This window comes from Pleurodeles waltl, chromosome 7 (assembly GCF_031143425.1).
Source record: "Pleurodeles waltl isolate 20211129_DDA chromosome 7, aPleWal1.hap1.20221129, whole genome shotgun sequence".
Taxonomy (NCBI): Eukaryota; Metazoa; Chordata; class Amphibia; order Caudata; family Salamandridae; genus Pleurodeles; species Pleurodeles waltl.
In genome coordinates this window covers 1,376,278,165-1,376,301,402 of record NC_090446.1, presented here as the reverse complement: position 1 = coordinate 1,376,301,402, position 23,238 = coordinate 1,376,278,165, and the positions used below count along the sequence as shown (strand labels likewise).

The 23,238-nt window shown below is 43.9% G+C and overlaps 1 protein-coding gene and 1 pseudogene across 2 annotated transcripts in view; one reads left to right on the top strand and one right to left on the bottom strand.

The window, feature by feature from the left end:
• LOC138246348 (kinesin-like protein KIF18B) overlaps positions 1-23,238 on the top strand; it is a 184,680-nt gene that overhangs the window by 59,703 nt on the left and 101,739 nt on the right. The gene's annotated exons all lie outside the window — the stretch shown is intronic.
• On the bottom strand, positions 8,870-10,315 carry LOC138245907 (serine/arginine-rich splicing factor 11 pseudogene; annotated as a pseudogene).

Here is a 23,238-nt window from a genome sequence, read left to right as displayed (position 1 = left end):
GCCTATATTAGATCTTTGGTCCCTCAATTGCTCCTTCAAAAAGGAGAAGTTCAATATGTTGACATTGGCTCAGGTACTATCTGCCCTGGATCCCGGAGACTGGATGGCAGAGTTGGACTTGCAAGGCGCATACTTCCACATTCCCATCTGGCCGGCCCACAGACATTACCTACGATTTGTGGTAGGTCACCAGCACTTTCGGTTTACTGTGCTCCCCTTTGGCCTTACCAGTGCCCCTCTGGTGTTCACAAAAGTGATGGTAGTGGTGGCAGCTCATCTGCGCAGGTTAGGGGTCCCAGTATTCCCCTACCTTAATGATTGGCTGTTGAAGACAAACTCTCCCCTGACAGTCGTCTCCCACCTCCAGACTACGGCGAACCTTTTGCATTCGCTGGGGTTCACTATCAACATGCTGAAGTCACACCTGACTCTTTCTCAGACGCTCCCTTTCATCGGAGCTGTTCTGGATACAGTGCAGTTTCGGGCATATCCTCCCAAAAAGCGAGTCCAGGATATTCGGGCTATGATACTGATGTTTCAGTCTCTGTCCTGTATTTCAGTGAGAATGAGACTGAGGCTGCTGGGCCTCATGGCCTCCTGCATCCTGCTGGTTCAAAATGCCAGATGGCATATGCGGGCTCTGGAGTGGGACCTGAAGTTCCAGTGGGCGCAGCATCAGGGGAATCTCTCAGACAAGGTCCAGTTCTCAGAAGGGACTGCGAAAGATATGCAGTGGTGGTTAGCAAATCAGGATTGGGTAAAGGGCAGATCCCTCTCCTTTCCCCAACCAGATCTTAGTCATGACGAATGCGTCACTCCTGGGATGGGGTGGGCACATGGGAGAGCCAGAGATTCGAGGCTTCTGGTCTACGGCGGAAACCGGGCTCCATAGCAATCCTCTGGAGCTCCGAGCGATTTGACTAGCATTAAAAGCATTTCTTCCCTCCCTCAAGGGGAAAGCACTGCAGGTGTTCACAGACAACACCACCACCATGTGGTATTGCAACAAACAAGGCGGAGTGGGTTCGAGGACCCTTTGTCAAGAGGCCCTTCGCCTCTTGACTTGGCTGGAACATCAGTGCACTTCCCTGGTGGTTCAACACCTGGCAGACTCCTTGAATGCCAGAGAAGATGAACTCAGCCAACAATGCGTGGTCGACCACAAATGGAGTCTCCATCCGGAGATGGCGCAAGGTCTCTTCCTGCAGTGGGGAGAACCTTGGTTAGACTTGTTCGCCTCCGTAGAGAACGCTCAATGTCAGCTGTTTTGCATGTTGGAGTTTCCAAGTCTGCACTCACTCAGCAACGCTTTTTGTCGCGAGTGGAATTCAGGCCTCCTGTACGCCTTTCCGCCTATACCACTTCTGCCCAGAGTTCTGAAGAAGACCAGCAAGACCGTGCCCAAGTAATACTGGTGGCTCCGGACTGGGCACGAAGAGTTTGGTATCCCGAGCTTTTGAACATGGCCATCATCTCTGCCTTCTTGAGGGTCTCCCATAGTTGGGATGTTTCTTAAAGGCCTCACACATCTCTTTCCTCCTATCGCATTCATCATGCCCAATGGGATCTCAACCTGGTCTTAACGTACCTTATGTGTACCCCGTTTGAACTGCTTCACAACTGTCCTCTAAGGCTCTTAACTATGAAGACTCTCTTTTTAGTTGCCATCACTTCTGCCTGCAGAGTTAGTGAACTCCAGGCTCTTGTCATCCAAGCCACCTTTTCTTGCCATACATCCTGACAAAGTGGTGCCTCGCACAAGGGCTTCTTTTCTACCTAAGGTAGTGACACCCTTCCATGTCGGACAGTCCATCACCTTGCCTACCTTTTATGCACCCCCACATCCCTCTCATGAAGAGGAGAGACCCCACCGTTTGAACCCAAAAAGAGCATTGGCTTTCTATCTTGATCGTACCAAAGACTTCCGGGTGGATGATCAACTCTGTGGGATATGTGGGTGCAAAGAAGGGGAAGGCGGTGCAGAAGAGGACCATTTCACAATGGGTACTCTTATGCATAAAAATATGCTACGCTCTGGCTAAAAAGCAACCTCCCAAAGGTTTGCGAGCTCACTCCACCAGAGCTACTTCTGCTACCACAGCGCTAGCACGGGGCGTTCCAGTCCTGGATATTTGTCAGGGAGCAACGTGGGCATCTTTGCACACTTTTACTAAACACTACTGCCTAGACAATCAGGTCTGAAAGGACGGTTAACAATAAACACGAAGCGGCACTCGTCGTATCTACACAATTAAACAAATAGTACCAAGATATCTGACATAGTCACTGTCTAAGTCCAATGTCGCAAGATAGTATCCCATGCATCCCTGGAGGTATGAAATGTACGTACACACATTAAAATGTACAATGAACTTCAAGTATAGTGCCAGGTTTTCTTGTACTTCAATAACAATGTCCAAATTCAGTTTAGTTGATATTCAGTTTAGTTGGTATTATTGAAGGTTGTCATACGTGAGATTCCAATCTGTTCCATGATCAAAAATAGATGTCCCAAACCGTTCAATCCTTAACTGCACTTGCCATGCGTAATGTTGCAATTTTTACCCCACAGCCAACACGTTTTTCGTCCTGGGATTGCCCCTTTGACTTTGTCAGGGCTGCAATATTATCAAAGGTAAACATATTAAGTGAATACACACAATCAACAAGATGATATATAAGTCCGCCACCAATTTTCCAAATGGTGAGATGGATAATTGTGAGTTGCAGGAAGGAACATGCCTCATAAAAAGCGCAAACTCAGTGTGACAGGTTATATCAATGAAGTCTGTAAGAGGAAATTCCCAAGATAAGCCTTGTTATATAGTTTGGTGATGAGAGTTAGTGATATTGTGACACATGCGTGCAAATCAAACTGTGGCTAATGCAGGGATACTTCCTCCCTGTAAAGTATACTCCCAGGACATCTAGCCCGAATTGAAGAGTGAACTCTTACACCATGAAAAGCGGCTCATACAAGTGCAGAGCATTGAAAAAAAACAGTACTAAAATTACCTGAATGCTAGGTCTGCCGTATATCACAGAAATAGTCTGCTAATGTGCCCAAAAATTAGAATATACATCTTAGAGATGAATTGATCGAATTAGTAGACCTAATAGCACTACCATTCCTACTACAGTAACTTACCTAGTTGTAAGAAACAGTAAAGTACACACTTGAATACCGGCGTCCCGAACGCAAGTACGCGTCGGAATGTCTTCCCGCCTCCGTCGTATCTCCAAGACCCGCAACAGAAGAAGGACTGAAAATCTCCTCCTAACAGGTTCAAATGTCACATACTCGGGGATGTATCACCAACACAAAAATGACTAATTCGAGGCGGCCATCTTGGGAAGAAAAACGAAATCAGAGAACCAACCCAGTGGTATCTCATAATGGGGCTTACAACGCCCTTATCGTATATACATGCATCAGGAGAAGCGACCTTCAATGCATAATCTAGAGAAAAAACACTATTAATATGTTAGTTACTAAAAAAGGGCAAAAATGAAGAGAAGAGTAAGAAAAAATATCCCTCATAAGGGTGGGTGTTGAATATTAATAGTCGCATGCTTCAAAGTTAGTAGTGAAGAGTGAGCATTCGGAACCAGAATACTAAGAAAGTTTTTATCATTAGTATGAATACAGATAGATTCTGATTTCAAACCTTAGCACAGTCAAATATATAGTGTACATATGAGAAATAGTAAGAGCACCATACCTAGCATGTACATTACATAAGTCAATTGACATTTATATAAGGCTTCACTGTATAAAGATTTTTTTTTAACTAAAACAAATTAGTGTCGTGCCAATTGTTTATGTTCATCCAATTCTTGTCAACATTAATTCTAATATGTCTCCTACTTCATCCAATCATGTAGCACATATTAGAAAGAACAGAAAGCACCCATTATGCGTGTCAACTGGTATGCATATATGGCCTAACAGTTGGAACCACATATGTACTAACAGCCAGTGTTCGTATATGACTCATTGAGATGCCCAATATTATATGCAGCTCATCCTAGTCCCCTAAGAAATATTCTAGTTCTCTACCCGTGTTAAGACCTGCCTCTACTGCTCTGAGGCGTAAAATCCATAATGCCTCTTTTCTTCTTAAAGCCAGTTCTTTATTTCCCCCTCTGGGGTCCATTCCGATATGTTCAATACCAAAAAAATCAAAGGTTTTATGACGACCTTGCAATTCACATGACATAATATGTGCTACCAGTGGGTATCTAAAGTCTTCATGTAAAAGTGCTCTAACATGTTCTCCAATCCTCACTCTTAGCGGACGAATTGTACTCCCCACATAAAAACGATTACATTAGCAAGAAACAATGTAAACCACAAATGTGGTACTACTATTAATATATGATCTAATCTTATAGGTCTGGCCTGAGTTGTCAGTAAATTCTGTTCATTTTCGACAGGCCCATTTACACAATCCACAATGTCCACAACTGTGAAAGCCCATTGTGTGGGCAGAAAGCCAATCCTCTTTAGTGTGCTTAATGGGGTAACTGGGACTGAGAAGACTTCTGAGGGATTTTCCCCTTCGATATGTAATTTCAGGTTTATTACTGATAATACCTCTCAGGGTTTCATCTTGTAACAAAATATGCCAATGTTTATGAACAAATTTTCGCAACAGTTTTGAATTTTCTGTATAGTCTGTAACCAATCTTACTTTGTCTTGCTCACTTTGTGCAGTAAATTCCTTGGGTTTGAGTGTATCCTCCCTGTGAATATACTTAATTCTGCGCTGTGCCTTCATAATGATGCACCTCTGGTATCCTCGTTGTACGAACCGCTGACACATTTCATCTAAACATGTTTCAAACTCACCATTTTTACTACAGTTACGTCTTGCCCGAATCATTTCACCATAAGGTATTGAAGAGAGTTGATGTTGTGGGTGGGCACTATCCGCATGTAGGATCGAATTGCATGCAGTAGATTTCCTGTATAGCCTGCTGTGAATCCTATTATTTTCTATGACTAATTATACATCCAGAAAATCAATACATTTGTTACAGTATTGGTAAGTAAACCTCACATTCATATCATTCAAATTAAGAAATTCACAAAATTCGATTAATTGCTCCACACTGCCCATCCAGATCATGAGGCAGTCGTCAATGTAGAGACCCCAGTATAGTATGTCCGTGTGGCATTTGGTGGCATCAGGGCCCCAGACCCACCTCTCCTCAAATCAACCCATAAAGAGGTTTGCGTAAGAAGGGGAAAATCTTGAGCTCATCGCCACCCCCTGCTTCTGTCTATACCATTCTTTTTTTAAAGAGAAAAAAGTTGTTATTGAGAATTAGATCTATCATGTCCAATATCATCCTTGTATGTTCCCATAAGGTGACTGATTTTCTATTGAGGAACAATTCAACAGCTTTCAAACCAAAGTCATGTCTTATACATGACATGTGTACAGAGAAACAACATCCAAAGTAACTAACAACATATTGGTATCCCATTCAAAGTCACCTAATCTACTCAAAATATGTGTAGTGTTTTTAAAATATGAGGGAAGGTTATTGACCATTGGTTGAAGAAACACATCAACATATTCTGATATTTTTTCAGTGGGTCCAGATATTTCCAAAATAATGGGTCTCCCTGGTGGGAACGGTAGTTCCTTGTGTATTTTTGGCAGAGTATATAGACATGGATCCTTGGGATGATTCACCAAAAGTTATTGATATTCATCCTTATTGAGTAATTGTTGCTCATGCCAATTTTTCAGTTTTTTCTGAATAATGTTAGTTAGGCCCGGAATCGGGTTGTACGTGAGTTTTTCATAACATCCAACATCATACAATTGTGTAAGAATTTCGTTTTCATAATCGCATTTATTCATTATCACCACATTGCCTCCTTTGTCTGCTTGCCTAATCATGATTTGATCGTTTTGTCGAAGTTCTCTAAGAGCCTTCCTCTCTGTTTAGCTTAAATTGGAGGTTGTGTGGCGTGACTTTACTTTGTCTAAGTCCCTTCAAACTAAATCCAAAAACATATCCAGATTGTTGTTGCTCATAAACTTAGGGACCCATCTTGACTTTTTTTTTCTCAGACCACTGCTAATACTGATGTTATGTGCTATATCCAGGTCGCCCAAAACCTGCTAGAAGATAATTGGGATCTCTTTGTGTTCAGATAGGGACAATAATACGGCAGTATCATGAATGTCTTTAATTGATAATTCATTTAAATTTAAGCCTTGTACCGGGTTGTCCCTACTCTGAATATCAGTTGGATTTAATTAAAAATATTTTTTCAATTTGAGTTTACGTACAAATTTGAAAAGGTCTATTTTCGATTTATATATGTCCCCTTGGTCCGTAGGACAAAAATTCAGTCCTTTTTCTAAAAGTGATTTCATGTCAATGGAAAGATTCATATACGATAAATTGACAACATTTATTGAGCCAGTTCTGTTTGACTTCAAACTCGTTTGTCCCAGAATCTCGTTTTCATGTCTATTTTTGCTGTTGTGTTTTCCCCCTCTCCTGCCCCTTCTGGTCTTCCAGTATTTGGTCTCTTCTTGTTTTGGTCGCGATTGCTCTGCTTGATCTTCATGAGCTCTTGTAAAAAAAAAACCTCCCCTATTGTTAGAAAGACATTGTGATGCCATGCCCACACCACCCTCAATACCACTGTCACTAGATGCCTGTGCACTTGTGGAAGCAGAACCAGAAGTAAAAGACGGTGATTCCTGCCTGCTCAAGTTTGACTGGACCAGATGGTCCTACTTTCTTGCAAGGGTAAACACCCTCCCTGACTCATAGTCTCTTTCATCCCTTTTTAGTTTCCTTGCCTTACGCTGAGTGATTTCTTCTTGAAATTGAGAAAGAATCTCATCCAGAATTTTATAGTTCTTCTCAGTAGCCTCAGGAAGATTTAACTCTTTGATTTCTGACTCAAAATGTAGCAATTTCTGATTGCAATCTGGAAACCTTTCTTTCCAAATTAATAATGAGAATTTCCATGAGTTTTAGTGAACTGGAAGTTAATTCCTTATCCCAAAGAGTCAATAGATCTGTGTCAAGATCGTCATAGGTTGGAAACATTTGGGATCTTAGACCCCGTGCTATACGATTGAGTTTTACATATTGTTTAAGTGTCGCCCCATGCCACCATTTTGAAAGTTCATTCTTTTTAAGTCTTTCCAGTCTTATGAATTTGCTTCTTAAACCCTCTTTGTGAGAGTGATTGGTATTCATTGTTGAATCTGATATTGTAATGCCTCGTGCCAGATTACCATACAGTTCTTCTCCAAGGACGGCTACTTTGGCCGTTCAGTCCTGCAGGACCTTTTGGTGTGATCTTGGTTCTCAGCCCACCACCCGGGATGGTACTGCTCGGGTATCTATTCATAGGTAAGGAATCTGCAACTAGAAGTCTCTATCAGATGTACAAGTTACTTACCTTCGGTAATGAAATATTTGGTAGAGGCATATTCTAGTTGCAGGTTCCTTACCGACCCGCCCATCCTCCCTGCAGTGCAAAGTGATTTCTAGGGACAGGAACTTCCCTTTAAGGGCCCTAGTTTTGGCGCACCACTCTGTGTTCCTCATGGCTCTGCGCTACTGGCATGGAAAGTCGTGAAAAGAAACTGACGTCAGCGCACCGGGGTGGTGCCTACATACGACCCCAACGTCATCACGGCGAGCACGACACCAACGATGCCCGCGGAGTCGACCGATGCCACCTGACGGTGCGCAGAGGTACTGCTCGAAGAAAAATCTGCAGGTCCAGTCTGACGCCTGGGGAAATTCAAAGGTAAGGAATCTGCAACTAGAATATGTCTCTACCACATATTTCGTTACCGAAGGTAAGTAACTTGTACTTCAGAAACTGTACATCAACTTGGCACGCACTGCAGTCTACTTTTGTTTCTCTCTCAAAAAAAAGTAAAATGCTTTTAAACTCTTTAACCTAAGAAAATAGCCAAGTCACTACTTTGCATGTAACACATTGCTATGGAATAAGAGTCAACTGCAGAGACAGTAACAAAAATTTAATTCGTTTATACAACTTGGGACCCAATAAAAAGTACATTATCAACAGACTCACTTTAAAAACGTACAAGGGCATTTTAAAATGCACTTCTCTACTTTACACAAAGAACAGAAAAAGAAACAGTAATATTGGGTTCTGAAAGATCACACATTCCTTCTTCTCCAGTGGTGCTAGGTACAACACTGTCCCATTTGTGGCAATGCATTTTAAGCAAATATAAAAAAAAATACCAACTTCTGACAGAAAAAATAAAACCATACTCAAAGTTTATGGACCATGCTTAATGTGTACGAAAGTACTTCAGATTCAAAGTTATTTATCCAAGAAACTGAATTAACCATCACAAGTTACTGCATTGTAACCTCTCAAAACAAAAAAAAAACACCTCAAAACAGAAGTTTAGCACAAGGCTAAAATGATCTACAAAAATCACAATGTGTTTTCCCAGATGTAAGGACTGTTAATTTCTCACAAAAACACATACAAGACCCTCAAGTAGATCCAGCATGATGTACAATTTTCCTAGAGCAAACATTAACAATGTGCATGTCTTGTTCAACATGCAGGCAGATAAATCCTTATATACCTATTTCTGTGATTAATCAAATTCCAGAAAACACTACTGTTAAACTGAACTACTAATGATGTCAGACATTAACAACCTATGCTTGCCATAGACGCATGCAATCTTTAACTTGCTTGAAGCATAGTCAAGTTTAGTAAACTGCCTGGCTCATCAATATTTTGGCCAAAACAAGAAATGTTATCCATGTGCCACTTTCTATTAAGACTGTGATGTAAATAAATGTAATAGCAGATCTAGATATGTTTAAAAAGAGCTGTCCATATCCAGTTCAAGAATAAATAAACAATCCACACATGAATGACCCTGATGCACGTCTGCAGCTATTCAGTCACTCATATCCATATCCTCTTCATGATGATCATCTCCGTTCACTTTGGATTCTTTCACAGCCTCTGCAACTGCTTGCACTGGTTTTTCTTTCACTTTGGAGGAACAAGATTCACACACTAATATATCATCATGTTTTTCTTTTTTGCTGTCATATCCTTGTTCTTCTTCATCATAGTTCCTTGTAACCTGTTTTATATCTTTGTCACTGTCTTATTTTCTTTCACGTTCCCGCTCTGTCTTTGCTTTTCTTTTTCTTGCTGGTTGATATCTCCCTTTCATCTCTGCTTCTTTCTTTCTCTTTATCCCTTTCCTTATCTTTGTTCTTCTTTTTCTCCTTTCTATGCCATCTAGGAGAAGGAGATCTGAATGGTTTTCTCTTAGGAGAACGTAATTTCTTGGGAGACCTCGATCCACTTCTGCTTCTTCTGCGTCATCTGTCTCTACTTGTGCTCCTAGATCATCTGGAAGTGCTGTAGCTTTTAGGTGGGGGTTTTGAAAGCTTTTTTCTTTGTCCTCTTTCGTCCTATCTCTGGATTCAGATGGACTCCGAGATCTCCTAACTTACTCTCTTGAATGAGACAGTCTTCTCCTTGGACTTATAGATTTCGCTGGCTCCTGGACTTGGAATGTGACCTCATCCGCGTTCTACTTCTAGAGTGTCTCTGTCTAGTAGATGATGGTGTTCTCCTTCTCGTTGATTGGGACCTTGATCTTGAATGCCTTTGCTTATCATCTTTCTTATCTGGGTGTATAGCAGCTGAAATCAATGACTGTGCTTCCCTTACTTGTTTCATTGCTTCTTCTATCTCCTTATTAGAAGCATCAGATTGCACACTCTGTGAAACAAATCCAGCAGCTACATGGTTCAACTTTAGATCCATTGAACTCTAGCAGCTGATCTGCTGCAAGTGACTGTGAGCCTATGTTTTCACCAGGAAGCCCAAGAGCAGCAAGGGTGGGGCAAAGGCCAGACGCTCCTAACGCGACAATGGAACAGCACCCATCTGAGCAAGTGGCTTTGGAGTATGGAGGAGTCCTCATCCAGGTAGAAGGCCTACCACTGCATTTGGTGGTGCCAGAAGAAACAATTCCTTAGTCTCATCTGGAATAACTCCTGCATACTGTACGACAATTAAAGCTTGGTCAACGAATATTGTGTTTGTCAGATGCTGGGCCACAATCGCAGAATTAGCGTCAACCAACTTTACAAAACAGACGTGAGATGTTACAGGCAAAGAAGAATCATCCGGAGGGAAGAGCTGCAACTCCTCGATCTGTCCCAGGATCCCAAAAAGGGTCAGCATCTGGTTGGAGCTGGCACTGGGAGACACGTTGGTTACCTGGATCACGTTGAAACTCATGGCACGTCTCCTGCTTTAACACATCAAATACAAAAGATTGATTAGTAGCGGGAACAGCTGCTGTTCCTTCCACTTAGGGTCTGCGCCGAGGCCAAATACAGTCACTGCGTACAGCAGAGACCCATCGCCATCAGCCATATACTTTTAAAACAGTATTTTTTTGATAATTGTTCTCAGGTGCCAGAGCTTTCCATCAATTGCTCTTCGGGGACCAATGCCTTCCTGTGAGCTAATACAACCAAATTAGATATCCATTCTCAATTGTATTTTGTTTTTTTTGTGTTTCTAAAATGGACATTAAAAGATGTTATGCTTTTTATTCACTTGAACAGACATTCCTTTCATCTTTTAGAAAACAACCAAAGCCAAGGCCTGTCCGAAATGCATATGTTTGAACTTGAATAAATCCTGGAATATTTTAAAAATGTTAAGTGCTTTGTTGCAACGCAATGGGTGGCAGATGGATCAAAGATCTACAATTCTAAAACTGCTCCATATTATCTAAGTTACTGTACATATCGCCAACATTAGACAGGGAATAACTGTTCAGATGTTGTTGTTAGGATCTTCAATCCACACACATATACCACTAGACCACAATCGAGTTATTTGGAAATAATAATAAGAGCCAACCTCTCAGATTCAACCACTACCCTCTCAACCATTCTTTATAGTTGAGCTCTAAAAAGTTTCTTTGAACATGATTAATACTTGTCTAACTTTTTGAACCGTGTTTCTCATCATGTGTTTAACATAATCTAGTTTTAAAAATCCATTTGGGTTTATAAATCCTCTGGCAACCAACTCCCATTTATTTTCTTGTCAATCTAATAAGATTTAATTTATGCTTAACACACTGAAAAATCATCCTCTCCTCATGTTAATGTATTCATCATAAAATTGATTCACCTTTCTTGGCCACATAGAGTTCATGACAATTGTTTCTCTGTTTTAAAACATTGCTTATCACAATTTATTGTCAAAGAGCCACAAGGTCCTTTATTAACATCTACTTAGCCCAGTTAATTGATATTTCTTCCCTTGGGTGCTAGAAAAGAGCACATGATCATGTGGTATATAGCATCCCAGAATCAACTAAATAATTCATTTCTGGCTTATTAATACTTGTTACACAATTTGGTGCTCTATTTTTATTTTATTTTTTTACTTTTTTCTTTATATGTAGCTGTAATGCCAATTCTATTTATATGGATGCTATCCCTAGTGATGGCATGATTGGACAAATAAAGTGTAATAATCATTCAGAAAGGCTTCAGAAAGTGCACAAACGTGGCAGAAAGAATAACCATCAATCTTAAAAAAGCAGACCACTAAATTCCACACAATGACACCCTGCTAACTCACTGTGGCACCCAGCACCAGTTTTTAGTTACTTTGCACCATACAAAAGTGAATTCAAACATGCCTGCTTGCTAGTTGCAGAAGGACGTTTCATGCTATATCCTCACAGCATCCTTCATTTAACCAAATTTTAGAACATCCACAAACGAAGATTCCAAAAGGCAAAAGCAAAGATATTTTGTCCATCCCTGAGATTTCATCCAACTATGTGCTATAGAGAAAAGGATGAACATTGAAGAAAATACTCGATTTGACTGTCACGCAGTGGTGTCTGTATTGAGTAAATGATTTTCAGCCTGACTATACCTACAGACCATGAACACAGACTTTTCTCCTCTGTCCCTGCACACTTCTAAACAATGAAGTGTCACATCCCAGTAGCTGGACAGGGTATATCATAGGAACATTCCTGTTGCTCACCCCAATTCCTCTTAGCATATATTAATCATTAACATAAACTCTACCCCTTTTTATCTTCATTAGATGTATCCCTATATGAAAGCCCTTTCAGGTGGCTGCAGTGTGAAAATGCTGGCTCTGCAGTCAACCATGGAAATAAGTACTTTGGTGCCCATGTAAATGTATTTCACTAGCGCTCCTGAAACATGGTCACCTATATTCCTTTACCTCTTATGCGTGTCTTGTTAGTTTTGCGCATGCATTTATCTGTCTACACTTTTGAAAACACCTTGACATTATTATAATGCTTTTACATTTACCTGTACCTAACACAGTTACTAAAAAGCTTCATACTTCCTGAGTGAAACATGGTACCAGCAGTGCCCCTATGCATCCTTCCACTCCTCAGTAAAATTTGTGATGCAGCACTTCTTTGATCCTCAGTTGATAACAAAGGTGTCTTATGAATACTTACTTGCATATTCAAGAGATATCTCGAGCATCATCAAGTGATTCCACAGGGTCTATAGTCTCCCTTTTATTGGCTTGTGGCTGTCCTATACCATGTTGCCTGATAAACTGACTTCTCTCTCCAACAATATCGTTGAAGTTACGTGCAGCTCTCTTCATGGCAGTAATTACTGACATGCTTACATATGACTTACTCTCACCCTGCATCATCGACAAGCCTTCTGCCTGCCCTGGACAACATGCCAGGATTACTACCATGGTCAAAGATCAGAGCTCGCCTGCTTTCCAGTTGGTCTTGCAATAGGCAGTTTCTACCCTCCACATCTTCGAGGCCCCTCCTTCATTAAATTGTGGTGAGATGCTGCACAACATAATTCTGCCATTGGGGTATAGGCCAACAGCCACTCACCTTCTTTCCTTTCTTTGCAACATTTCTTGTTAAGAGACATTTACATATATTAACTCCAATTGCCTCTGCATGTAGTTAAAATTTTCAGTATCTCTGTTCGTGCCACTCAATGACTTCGTGTTGATAACTCTGATGTTGGTATTCCCTTTTGCTCTCTTTGTTCTCCAGTTTGCTGCTCTGATACTCCAATCCTTCCATCTAGGTCATCTTAAAAAAAACTTCTGTCTGAGCACTGTTGCAGGGAAAAATTATGTTTTTATAATATGAAAGCCCAAACTGTAGGGTGTACAAAGACATGCCATAACATCTACCCACACCTTGCCTCTGTACACCCATCTGCCATTAATGTTTGTGAAGAGCTTCTGCTACTAGTCTAGTGTACCTATACAGGCTGCAGTTCATGCTTGTGAATACTTTTAGCTGTACTTTTTACCGTATTCTGTAGACTTATTCTATTATTGTCAGTTGTCAGCATGCTGGTAAATCCTCTGTGCAATGACTCATGTGTATACCACTGTCATCTATGCCTTCATAATTGCAATGCTTATTATTGTTTAAAATATCTATAGTGAACAACACTGCCACCTAAAGCAGCACTGATTTTGTCCCCAAGGAAGGTGATCCTTGACTCAGTACTGTACAAATATACAGTACCTGTGTACTGTTTGCTTAATTACTTCACCAGCTCATTAATGACCTTAATGTGATAGATTTGTGAAGAGAACTATCGATATAGTATGTTGCATGCTCAACTGTATCTGCGACGCATCTAACCACTGAATTATCATGACTTTTAGCAGTATTAGGATTTGGTGGATCCTAGTCATCCTCATTGAAATGACCATCTAATCTCTTTTCTGATTAGCTATTTACCTACTCTCTCACTTTGCTACTGTCTTATCTTATGCCTCCTGATTTTATACTTCTGCACAACATACCATACTCTTACTCTTCACAATATACCTAGGGTTTATGCTTTTCAAATGTAGCAGCTAAAACACTACCGTAGCGAAAAATCTTATTTTATTGGAAACTGGGAAACAGTGACTTGTACTGCTCTTGAACTACTTTGGTGCCCTGTGTTGTTGAAGCACAATGAACCCAGCCCAGAGATGAAAGCTACACTCCAGGCCTATGGTACATCACCAGATTAGTACCTGTGGCCATCTCCAAGGTCGCTGGGCCTCTAAGTCCTACTTTCAGTGTCTGCCAATTTGGCAGCGTGTTTCATCTCATTCGTCTTTAGCTTGATGTTCTCTGTATGTTGCAGTAGTGTATTTAAGAGCCACATAGCTAGCTGTAATTGTTTCTGCAAAAGATGGAAAACACTTGAGAGTAGTAAGTTGCACGTTGGAGTGACCAAAAAGGCTGACGTGGCGATCAAGCATTAATACAGCTCTTGTTGCCAGAGTCCAATCCATCTTCATCCGGCCTGACAGCATCATATTGACCCCCCCTTCACTGCTTGGGGTAACCCTCTTGGTCCCCCCTCCACTACCTGGGTAGTGCTGTGGTGCTCAGCTGCAGCTGTGTTCAGCCTATTCAGCATTTTAGCAGCCGCTGTGGACTGTGCTTTGTGCCTGGAGCAGCCTGCGTATGTGACCTCTGCGTGGCTGCGATCCAGCTGACCTGCATGTGAACAGGATGCCCAGGAGGTAAGCATGTACATTTCCCCTGTACCAGACCCGACACTGCTGGAGCGGACCACATACCCCAACGGGAGGCGCCCCAGTACCACCTTAACTCATGGTGGCTGCCAGATTCATCTTGCGGGCCTGGGCCGGCTCGGAACTTCATTCTTTCCTAGGCCAGGGCAAAGATGGAAGCCGGGGACCTACTAGCACACACAGGGCAGGAGAAGTGGTTCACGAACTACCTGAGCATGAACATTTTGAGGTGGACGGGGGCCGCTGGACTCTTTTAACCCTGTGATTCCCACGCTCCCCCCTTCCCCATGGACCCTCACATTCCAAGGAAGACCCAGGCCCTTGGTGACTTTCCAGGACTACAGGCTCCTTTAAAATTAAGGTCTCCCCTTGCTTGTTCTGTGTGCCGGCTCGGGGCAGGACATAGGCGCAGCATTACTCATTCAAGGGCCCACGATTCTCTCACAGTGGGAGTCCACGGCCCTTCCGGGTGGAGGATTCTCTAGGGGGTAGTGACGGCCGCATGTGCTCCCTAGGAGGGCCAATCAGGAAGACTGTTCAGGCACTTACGCGGCTGATTCCCACGCGGCTGATCACAAGCAACAGTGGTACATTCGGGCCCCAGGAGGCACTCACAATTAACTGACAGCTCCTGGATTATATGAACGAGGATGGTACACCATCTCCCAACACTTGGCACCTACTCCCACAATGCACGTGCCCTCTCTGCACGTCTGCAGCAGGCCCTGCCCTCCTATACAGTATCCTGCTCCCTCAGACTTTCCACCAATCGAGATAGCTTTGTTGGGTTTCCTTGGCCTTGGGGTAATCATGGTACCTTGGGATCCTTCCCCCTGACCACAGCACTGTGGGAGAGAAGTGGATTAGGCCCTGCAATATGGACTGCTGCTGCATTGAAAACTTCAGCTACCGGACCTGGGGCGCAGCGCTGGTGATTGACTACCCTAGGCGAAGGACCACTTGCAGGAGAGACACATTTGGCATTTGCATCCATCCTTGAAAGAGGCGCACCTGATGATCGGACGCTGTAAATCTCCTCCACCCACGACAGCTCAGACAAAAATGGACCAATACACTGTTCTGAACTCCAACAGCAAAGAGGTCAGCGGAGGCCTCCCATTCCACCACCCCAACTCAATCTACTACAGACCTAGGATTGATCCTGAAAGCAATCCAGGACTCACAAGGCGCAGTGTAAACTAAGTTGGTTGGCTTCTGTATGGACCTTTCACTTTTGCACCATGCCTTAAGTGAAGTCGCAGAAAGGGTGACTGAAACTAAAACGCGGATCTCTGGGACTGAAGATGACATAGTCACACTCAAGCGTCAAGTGCTAATCTGATGTCCACGGTGTCTACCCTGGACAAGAGAGAGGAGGATGTAGAGAATCGCTACAGATGTAACAACTTGCGCCTTATTGGACTTCTGGAGGGAGCTGAAAGCCCAGGGCAGAGCGAACTCCTTGAAAGCTGGTTCCGATCCTGAATCCCAGCAGACAAATTATCCAGCTGTTGTTGTAATTGTCCGGTGATACTGGGACTCCTTAATGTCTGAGACTGAGATGCCATCCTATGGGGAGGCTCAGAACCAACCGAACCTCCGTCATCTGAACTCTAAGGTCATGGTCTTTCCACCTATACCTGGACGATACAATAGAAACGGTGCTCCTTCGAGGAGATTAACCAGAATCTTTGTGGGGTTGACACTCGCTTTATGCTTCTCTTCCCAGCTGATCTCAAGGTAATTTTCAAGTCCTCAACTCACTTCTTTGGCACCCCTTAGCAGACCTTGGAGTGGGCTACTGGACAGCGGTTGCTGCGCCCCTCGAAGCCAGGAGATTGAATGACTCTGGAGCCACTGAACCGCCCTCTGCCGCTTACTGCTCGGGGGCCCCAGAGAAAACCCTCTAGGTCCCTGAAATCGTGGCTGAACCGAGGAGGGTGATAGAACTTGACAAGCTCACCCCCAGCAGAAGAAAATCTGACTCAGATGGAACCCGATGAGATTCTCATGACTACCCTGCAGCTATTTAGCTTCCCAAACAGTGTACCCGGCTCCTTGGCCTATTTTCTCCCATCCCCCTGCACCCACCCTGCTCTGACAACGGGATGTTGGCCGACGATGGAACAAGACTTGACCAGGGACACCTGACATCGCATTGTATACTTCAATGCCCGAGCCTCCGGTTGTGGGGGGGAGGAGGAGGTTTGCCTACACTACAATGCAATGCCTTGGTACTGTATTGTTTTTATGGTTACAAATATGACTCAAATCTAGGCCTTCTCTTTCAATCTACTCATTATATTGCTGGCAGGCTTGAGATCCAATCCAGAGGCGGCAGAACCTGCTATTAAAATTCCCCTCCATGTTTTCGTATTTCATGTTCTGTTTATGGGCGGCAGATGCTTCAGAGGAGGAAAATCTCCCCTTTCCATTAGTACCATCCCCTAGTGGATCCTTGCCTGGGGATTGCCGCAGGAGTGTGATCCTGAAGCAGGATTCCAGTCCACTAGACACCAGGGAGGAGGGGAGTGGTCCCTTGGGCAAGGGCTTTTGCTCACCCCAATTTATTCTGCAAATTTAGTCTTTCTACTCCCACCGGGGAAGCAGATAGGGCAATAGTCCAAAATCCCCCACCAACCCCCCACCCCACCCAGAAAGACCACTAGGCACCAGGGGTTCTTTAAAAAAAAAAAAAAAAAAAAAATGTAGGAGAGGTGACATCCCAAAATGGGCATGCCAATCCCCCCCACCCACCACGAAAGACAAATTTGAACAGTCTTTCTGCTCTACCTGGGGGTAGATGGGTACAGGTTGTCTAGGTTTCCCTAGGTGCTGGCTGAGCTAGGGTCAAAATCCTGAACAATCCACATTGGAAAAAGAGGGCCGCCTTTCGGTGGAAAAAAAAAGTGCTGTGTCCATGTTGTGTTTTTGGCTGTTCCTATCACAGGCACTAAGTGTACCATTTTTATTGGGAGTGGCTGGGGGTGGGGGCAATGCCAGGTTGAAGGAAGCTTATTGCAGATTCCAGAACTTTCCATCACAGAAATATAAGGTAACAGTGTTTCTTTAGTCAATGTTTGAGGTTTGCTGGGTATTCTGGGTAAAGAAATGTGGTAAGAGCGACATCAGCCCACCCTGGATTCCCCTAGGTGTCTAGTTGTAAAACATATATAGGTTTGCTTGGTTTCCCTAGGTTCTGGCTGAGCTAGGGTCCAAAAGCTAGAGCTATCCACATTGGTAAAAAAGGGTCTGTTTTCCGTGGAAAAATGTGATGCTTCTATGTTGCTTTTTGGGCCGTTTCTTGTTGCGGGTACTAGGCCTTACCCACTCAAGTGAGGTACCATTTTATGTAGGAGCATAGAATAGTAGAACATTTGTTATTACCAATTGGATTTCACTGCATTTGTGCCTTTTAAATGTAAGCCGGTGTGTAAGAAAGATGACATTTTTAAAACTACCCTCCAAATCAAGCGCTATTACTGGTTCCTACAAATTCAGAGATGTAGACATAACCACTGCTTCTAAACTTTATATCTTGTACCCGTTTCAGAAATACATACGTTTCCTTGATGCCCATGTTTCACTCTGCCTTCTTCTCTATAAGAATTAGTCTAACTTGGTACTCAATGCAGCTCAGTTGTTTGCTATGGGTACCTTGGGTTCTTGAGGAGCCTACAAACACTATATGTCTCCGCATCCAGAAGGGTCTAGTGCATGTAATGGTATATCGCTTTTGTCAATCTGCCCATTGTGACAAAAAGTTACAGATGAAAAAGTTGCCACAAATGCCTGTTTTTTCCTAGTCATTTTCAATGTTTCTTTTGTTCAACAGTTATTTTCCTTGGGAATTTTTTTTAAGGAACTACACATGACCCTTGCTGAATTCAGAATTTCTGGTTTCTACCACAAACTGGAAGTAGGATAAGAGCACAGAAAATAGGCTTCCCCTTAGAAAAATGCTAAAACTGTGGTACAAAAACTTTTTTTTTATTTTTATTCAGCTCTCCATGTTCCTGAAAGCTGGGAAGGTGGTTAATTTAGTCCAGCAAACCATTTGTTGATGCCATTTTTAGGGGGCAAAAATACACTTTTATCTGGAGCAATTGTTCTCTATTTTTCTCAAAAACTGAAAATTTTGCTATATTTTGTCTGTTTTCTCTGTTCCCTCCAGGGGACTCCTCAAACCTTGGACACCTTTAGAATCCCCAGGAGGATGGAAAAAAGGACACAAATTTGGTGTGGATAGCTTATGCGCACAAAAATGTAATGGAGGATTAAGCACGAACTACCCCAAATAACCAGAAAAGGGCTTAGCTTGGAGGGGGGGCTAGCAGCAAAAGAGTTAACCTTAAGCAAAACAAGAATAACATACATTATGAAATGGCAGAGAAAATACAAAATGGAGGAACAACTCTGTATACGCCGTACACATGATTTCTCAATGTGCAGGGTGAGGAAGCAGGCGGAGGAGACTGTGTTTATCTGTGAGTTCATGGTGAGCTTGTTATTGATGATGATTCTGATGTTCCTGGCATGGTCAGCAAGTGTATGTCCTAAGTGTAGACCATGCCACCAGGAGTCGTTCCATTTGTTGTTGTTGCCAAAGATCAGTACTTCCATCTTGTCTGTGTTCAGCTTCAGGCATTTGCTCTTCACCCATTCCGAGACTCTTGTCATACATCTGTGGAAGTTGGTCCTGGTGGTGGTGGGGTCATTGGTAAGTGAGAGAATGAGTTGGGTTTCATCTGCATAGGATATTATGTTGAGTTCATGAGCTCATATGATGTTGGGCAGCTGGGTCATATATGGGTTGAAAAGCGTGGGACTGAGGGATGATCCCTGGGGTCACCACAGGTGATATCCTGCGGTTCAGAGGTGAAAGGTGGTAGACAGCCCCTCTGTATTCTACCTGTGAGGAAGGAAGTGATTCATCTGAGTGCATCCCCTTTGATGCCGACGTGGGGGAGTCTTTTGATCATTATGTGGTGGGATACAGAGTCGAAAGCAGGCGAGAGGTCGAGGAGGATCAAGTTTGCTGTTTATTCCCAGTCAAGGAGGATTTTGTTGTAGTCAGTGGCTGGCAGCATGGCGGTCTTGGTGCTGTGGTTGCTGCAGAAGGCTGATTGGGAGGTGTTGAGTAGCCGGTGCTGGTATGTTGTGAGTTGCTTGTTGATAAACTTCTCCAGTCCCTGGGCTGGGAATGGGAACAGGGAGATTGGACAGTTCTAGAAGCCAGGCAATCCTGGCTAATCTAAAGTGCCATGTCATCACTCCACTCCCTATCGCAACCCTCCTGCATAGCAGTCTGGGAGATTCCAATATGGTGACTTTAAGTTTTCTGTGGAAAGGGCTTCCCTGAGAGCCTTAGCCCTGCCCCTAGCTGACACAGTTGCCTGATCCCTTGCCAAAACATCAGAGGCAAGCCCCTCATGTACTGGGATGCAGTTGTAGGAAAGTACCATCTTGCCTGGCATGCTACCCCCATTTTCACTGTATGTATGTTTGTTTTTGCCCTTGTGTCACTGGGATCCTGCTAGGCAGGACTCCAGTGCTCATAGTGTATGCCTTGTATGTGTTCCCTGTGTGGTGCCTAACTGTATCACTGAGGCTCTGCTAACCAGAACCTCCGTGTTTATGCTCTCTCTGCTTTCTAAAATTGTCACTGCAGGCTAGTGACTAATTTGACCAATTCTTGTTGGCACACTGGTACACCCATATAATTCCCTTGTATATGGTACTTAGGTACCCAGGGTATTGGGGTTCCAGAAGATCACTATGGGTGGGCTGCAGCATTTCTTTTGCCACCCATAGGGAGCTCAGACAAGTCTTACACAGGACTGCCTCTGCAGCCTGAGTGAAATAACATCCACGTTATTTCACAGCCATTTTTCACTGCACATAAGTAACTTTTAAGTCACCTATATGTCTAACCCTCAATTGGTGATGGTTAGGAGCCAAGTTACTTAGTGTGTGGGCACCTTGGCACCTGCCAAGGTGCCCCCACATCGTTCAGGGCAAATTCCCCGAACTTTGTGAGTGCGGGGACACCATTACACACGTGCACTGCACATAGGTCACTACCTATGTGTAGCTTCACCATGGTAACTCCAAACATGGCCATGTAACATGTCTAAGATCATGGATCATTGGGGGGACAATTCCATGATCCCCCGGGTCTCTAGCACAGAACCCGGGTACTGCCAAACTGCCTATCCGGGGTTTCCACTGCAGCTTCTGCTGCCGCTAACCCCTCAGACAGGATTCTGCCCTCCTGGGGTCTGGGCAGCCCCGGCCCAGGAAGGCAGAACAAAGGATTTCCTCTGAGAGAGGATGTTACACCCTCTCCCTTTGGAAATAGGTGTGAAGGGCTGGGGTGGAGTAGCCTCCCCAGCCTCTGGAAATGCTTTGATGGGCAGAGATGGTGCCCATCTCTGCATAAGCCATTCTACACCGGTTCAGGGATCCCCCAGCCCTGCTCTGGCGCGAAACTGGACAAAGGAAAGGGGAGTAACCACTCCCCTAACCAGTACCTCCCAAGGGAGTTGCCCAGAGCTCCTCCAGTGTGTCCCAGACCTCTGCCATCTTGGATTCAGAGGTGTTGGGGGCACACTGGACTGCTCTGAGTGGCCAGTGCCAGTAGGTGACGTCAGAGACCCCTCCTGGTAGGTTCTTGCCTTTCTTGGTAGCCAAACCTCCTTTCTTGGTAGCCAAACCTCCTTTTCTGGCTATTTAGGGTCTCTCCTCTGGGCTATTCCTCAGATAACGAATGCAGGAGCTCACCAGAGTTCCTCTGCACTTCCCTCTTCGACTTCTGCCAAGGATCGACCGCTGACTGCTCCAGGACGCCTGCAAAACCGCAACAAAGTAGCAAGACGACTACCAGCAAAATTGTAGTGCCTCATCCTGCCGGCTTTCTCGACTGTTTCCTGGTAGTGCATGCTCTGAGGGCTTTCTGCCTTCACCCTGCACTGGAAGCCAAGAAGAAATCTCCTGTGGTTTGACTGAATCTTTCCCCTGCTAACGCAGGCACCAAAAGACTGCATCACCGGTCCTCTGGGTCCCCTCTCATCTGACGAGCGTGGTCCCTGGAACACAGGAGCTGGGTCCAAGGGTCTTCCCACAGTCCAGTGGCCCTTCTATCCAAATTTGGTGGAGGTAAGTCCTTGCCTCCCCACGCCAGACAGAAAACCTGTGTACTGCGTGATTTGCAGCTGCTCCGGCTTCTGTGCACTTCTCCAAGGATTCCTTTGTGCATAGCCTAGCCTTGGTCCCCAGCACTAGGTCCTGCAGTGCTCAACCCGCTGAGTTGGACTCTGACGTCGTGGGACCCTCCTTTTGTGACTGAGTTCACAGAACTTCCAAGTGCCTGCTCCGGTACTTCTGCGGGTGCTGCCTGCTTCTGCGGGGACTCTCTGAGTTGCTGAGTGCCCCCTCTGTCTCCTCCAAGGGGCGACATCCTGGTCCTTCCTGGTCCCCAGCAGCACCCAGAAACCTCTACTGCGGCCCTTGCAGCTAGCAAGGCTTGTTTGCAGTAGTTCTGCGTGGAAACACTTCTGCAACATCCAGCACGCCGTGGGATATCTTCCATCCAAAGGACCTTTTCAGGTCCTCAGTTCCAGGAATCCGTCTTCAGTGTTTTGCTGGTGCTTGTGGTTCTTGCCCCTATCACGACTATTGTGTCTTTCTGGGGTAGTAGGGTAACTGTACTCCTACTTTCTAGGGTCTTGGGGTGGAGTATTTTGGACACCCTTACTGTTTTCTTACAGTCCCAGCGACCTTCTACATTTTCCCATAGGTCTGGGGTCCATTTGTGATTTGCATTCCACTTTTGGACTATATAATTTGTGTTGCCCCTAGACCTATGTTCACCTATTGCATCCTATTGTGATTCTACATTGTTTGCACTACTTTTCTTACTGTTACTTTTCGGTTTGTGTACATATAACTTGTGTATATTACTTACCTCCTAAGTGAGGGTATTCTCTGAGATACTTTTGGCATATTGTCACTAAAATAAAGTACCTTTATTTTTAGTAACTCTGAGTATTGTGCTTTCTTATGATATTGTGCTATATGATATAAGTGGTATAGTAGGAGCTTTGCATGTCTCCTAGTTCAGCCTAAGCTTCTCTGCCATAGCTACCTCTAACAGCCTAAGCTGCTAGAAACACCTCTATTCTACTAATAAGAGATAACTGGACCTGGCACAAGGTGTAAGTACCACAAGGTACCCACTATAAGCCAGGCCAGCCTCCTACACAGTGGTTTAGCTTTCCTCCTTTGTTTCTGGGGGACTAGGCCAGCGTCACAAGCTAATTAACAGATACAGTTTTCCTCCCCACTCTTTTTTTTTTTTTTTCCCCAGGAACTGGGTCAAGCACTGTTAATGAGACTATTGTGTGGGGATGCCTTTGATCCTCTTGATGGACAGCAGAGTAATTTATTTGCCCAGTAGGGAGTAAAAAGGCATAGAATCTGATTACAAACTGAACCAGGGAAATATGACCATTCTTAAAGTGTCATAAGGAGTCTGAGTATGATGTGAGGGACTGTAAATCTAAACTCTAAACTCTAGAATCATGTTTCCCCCTGGATCGATACCTAGCTTGACC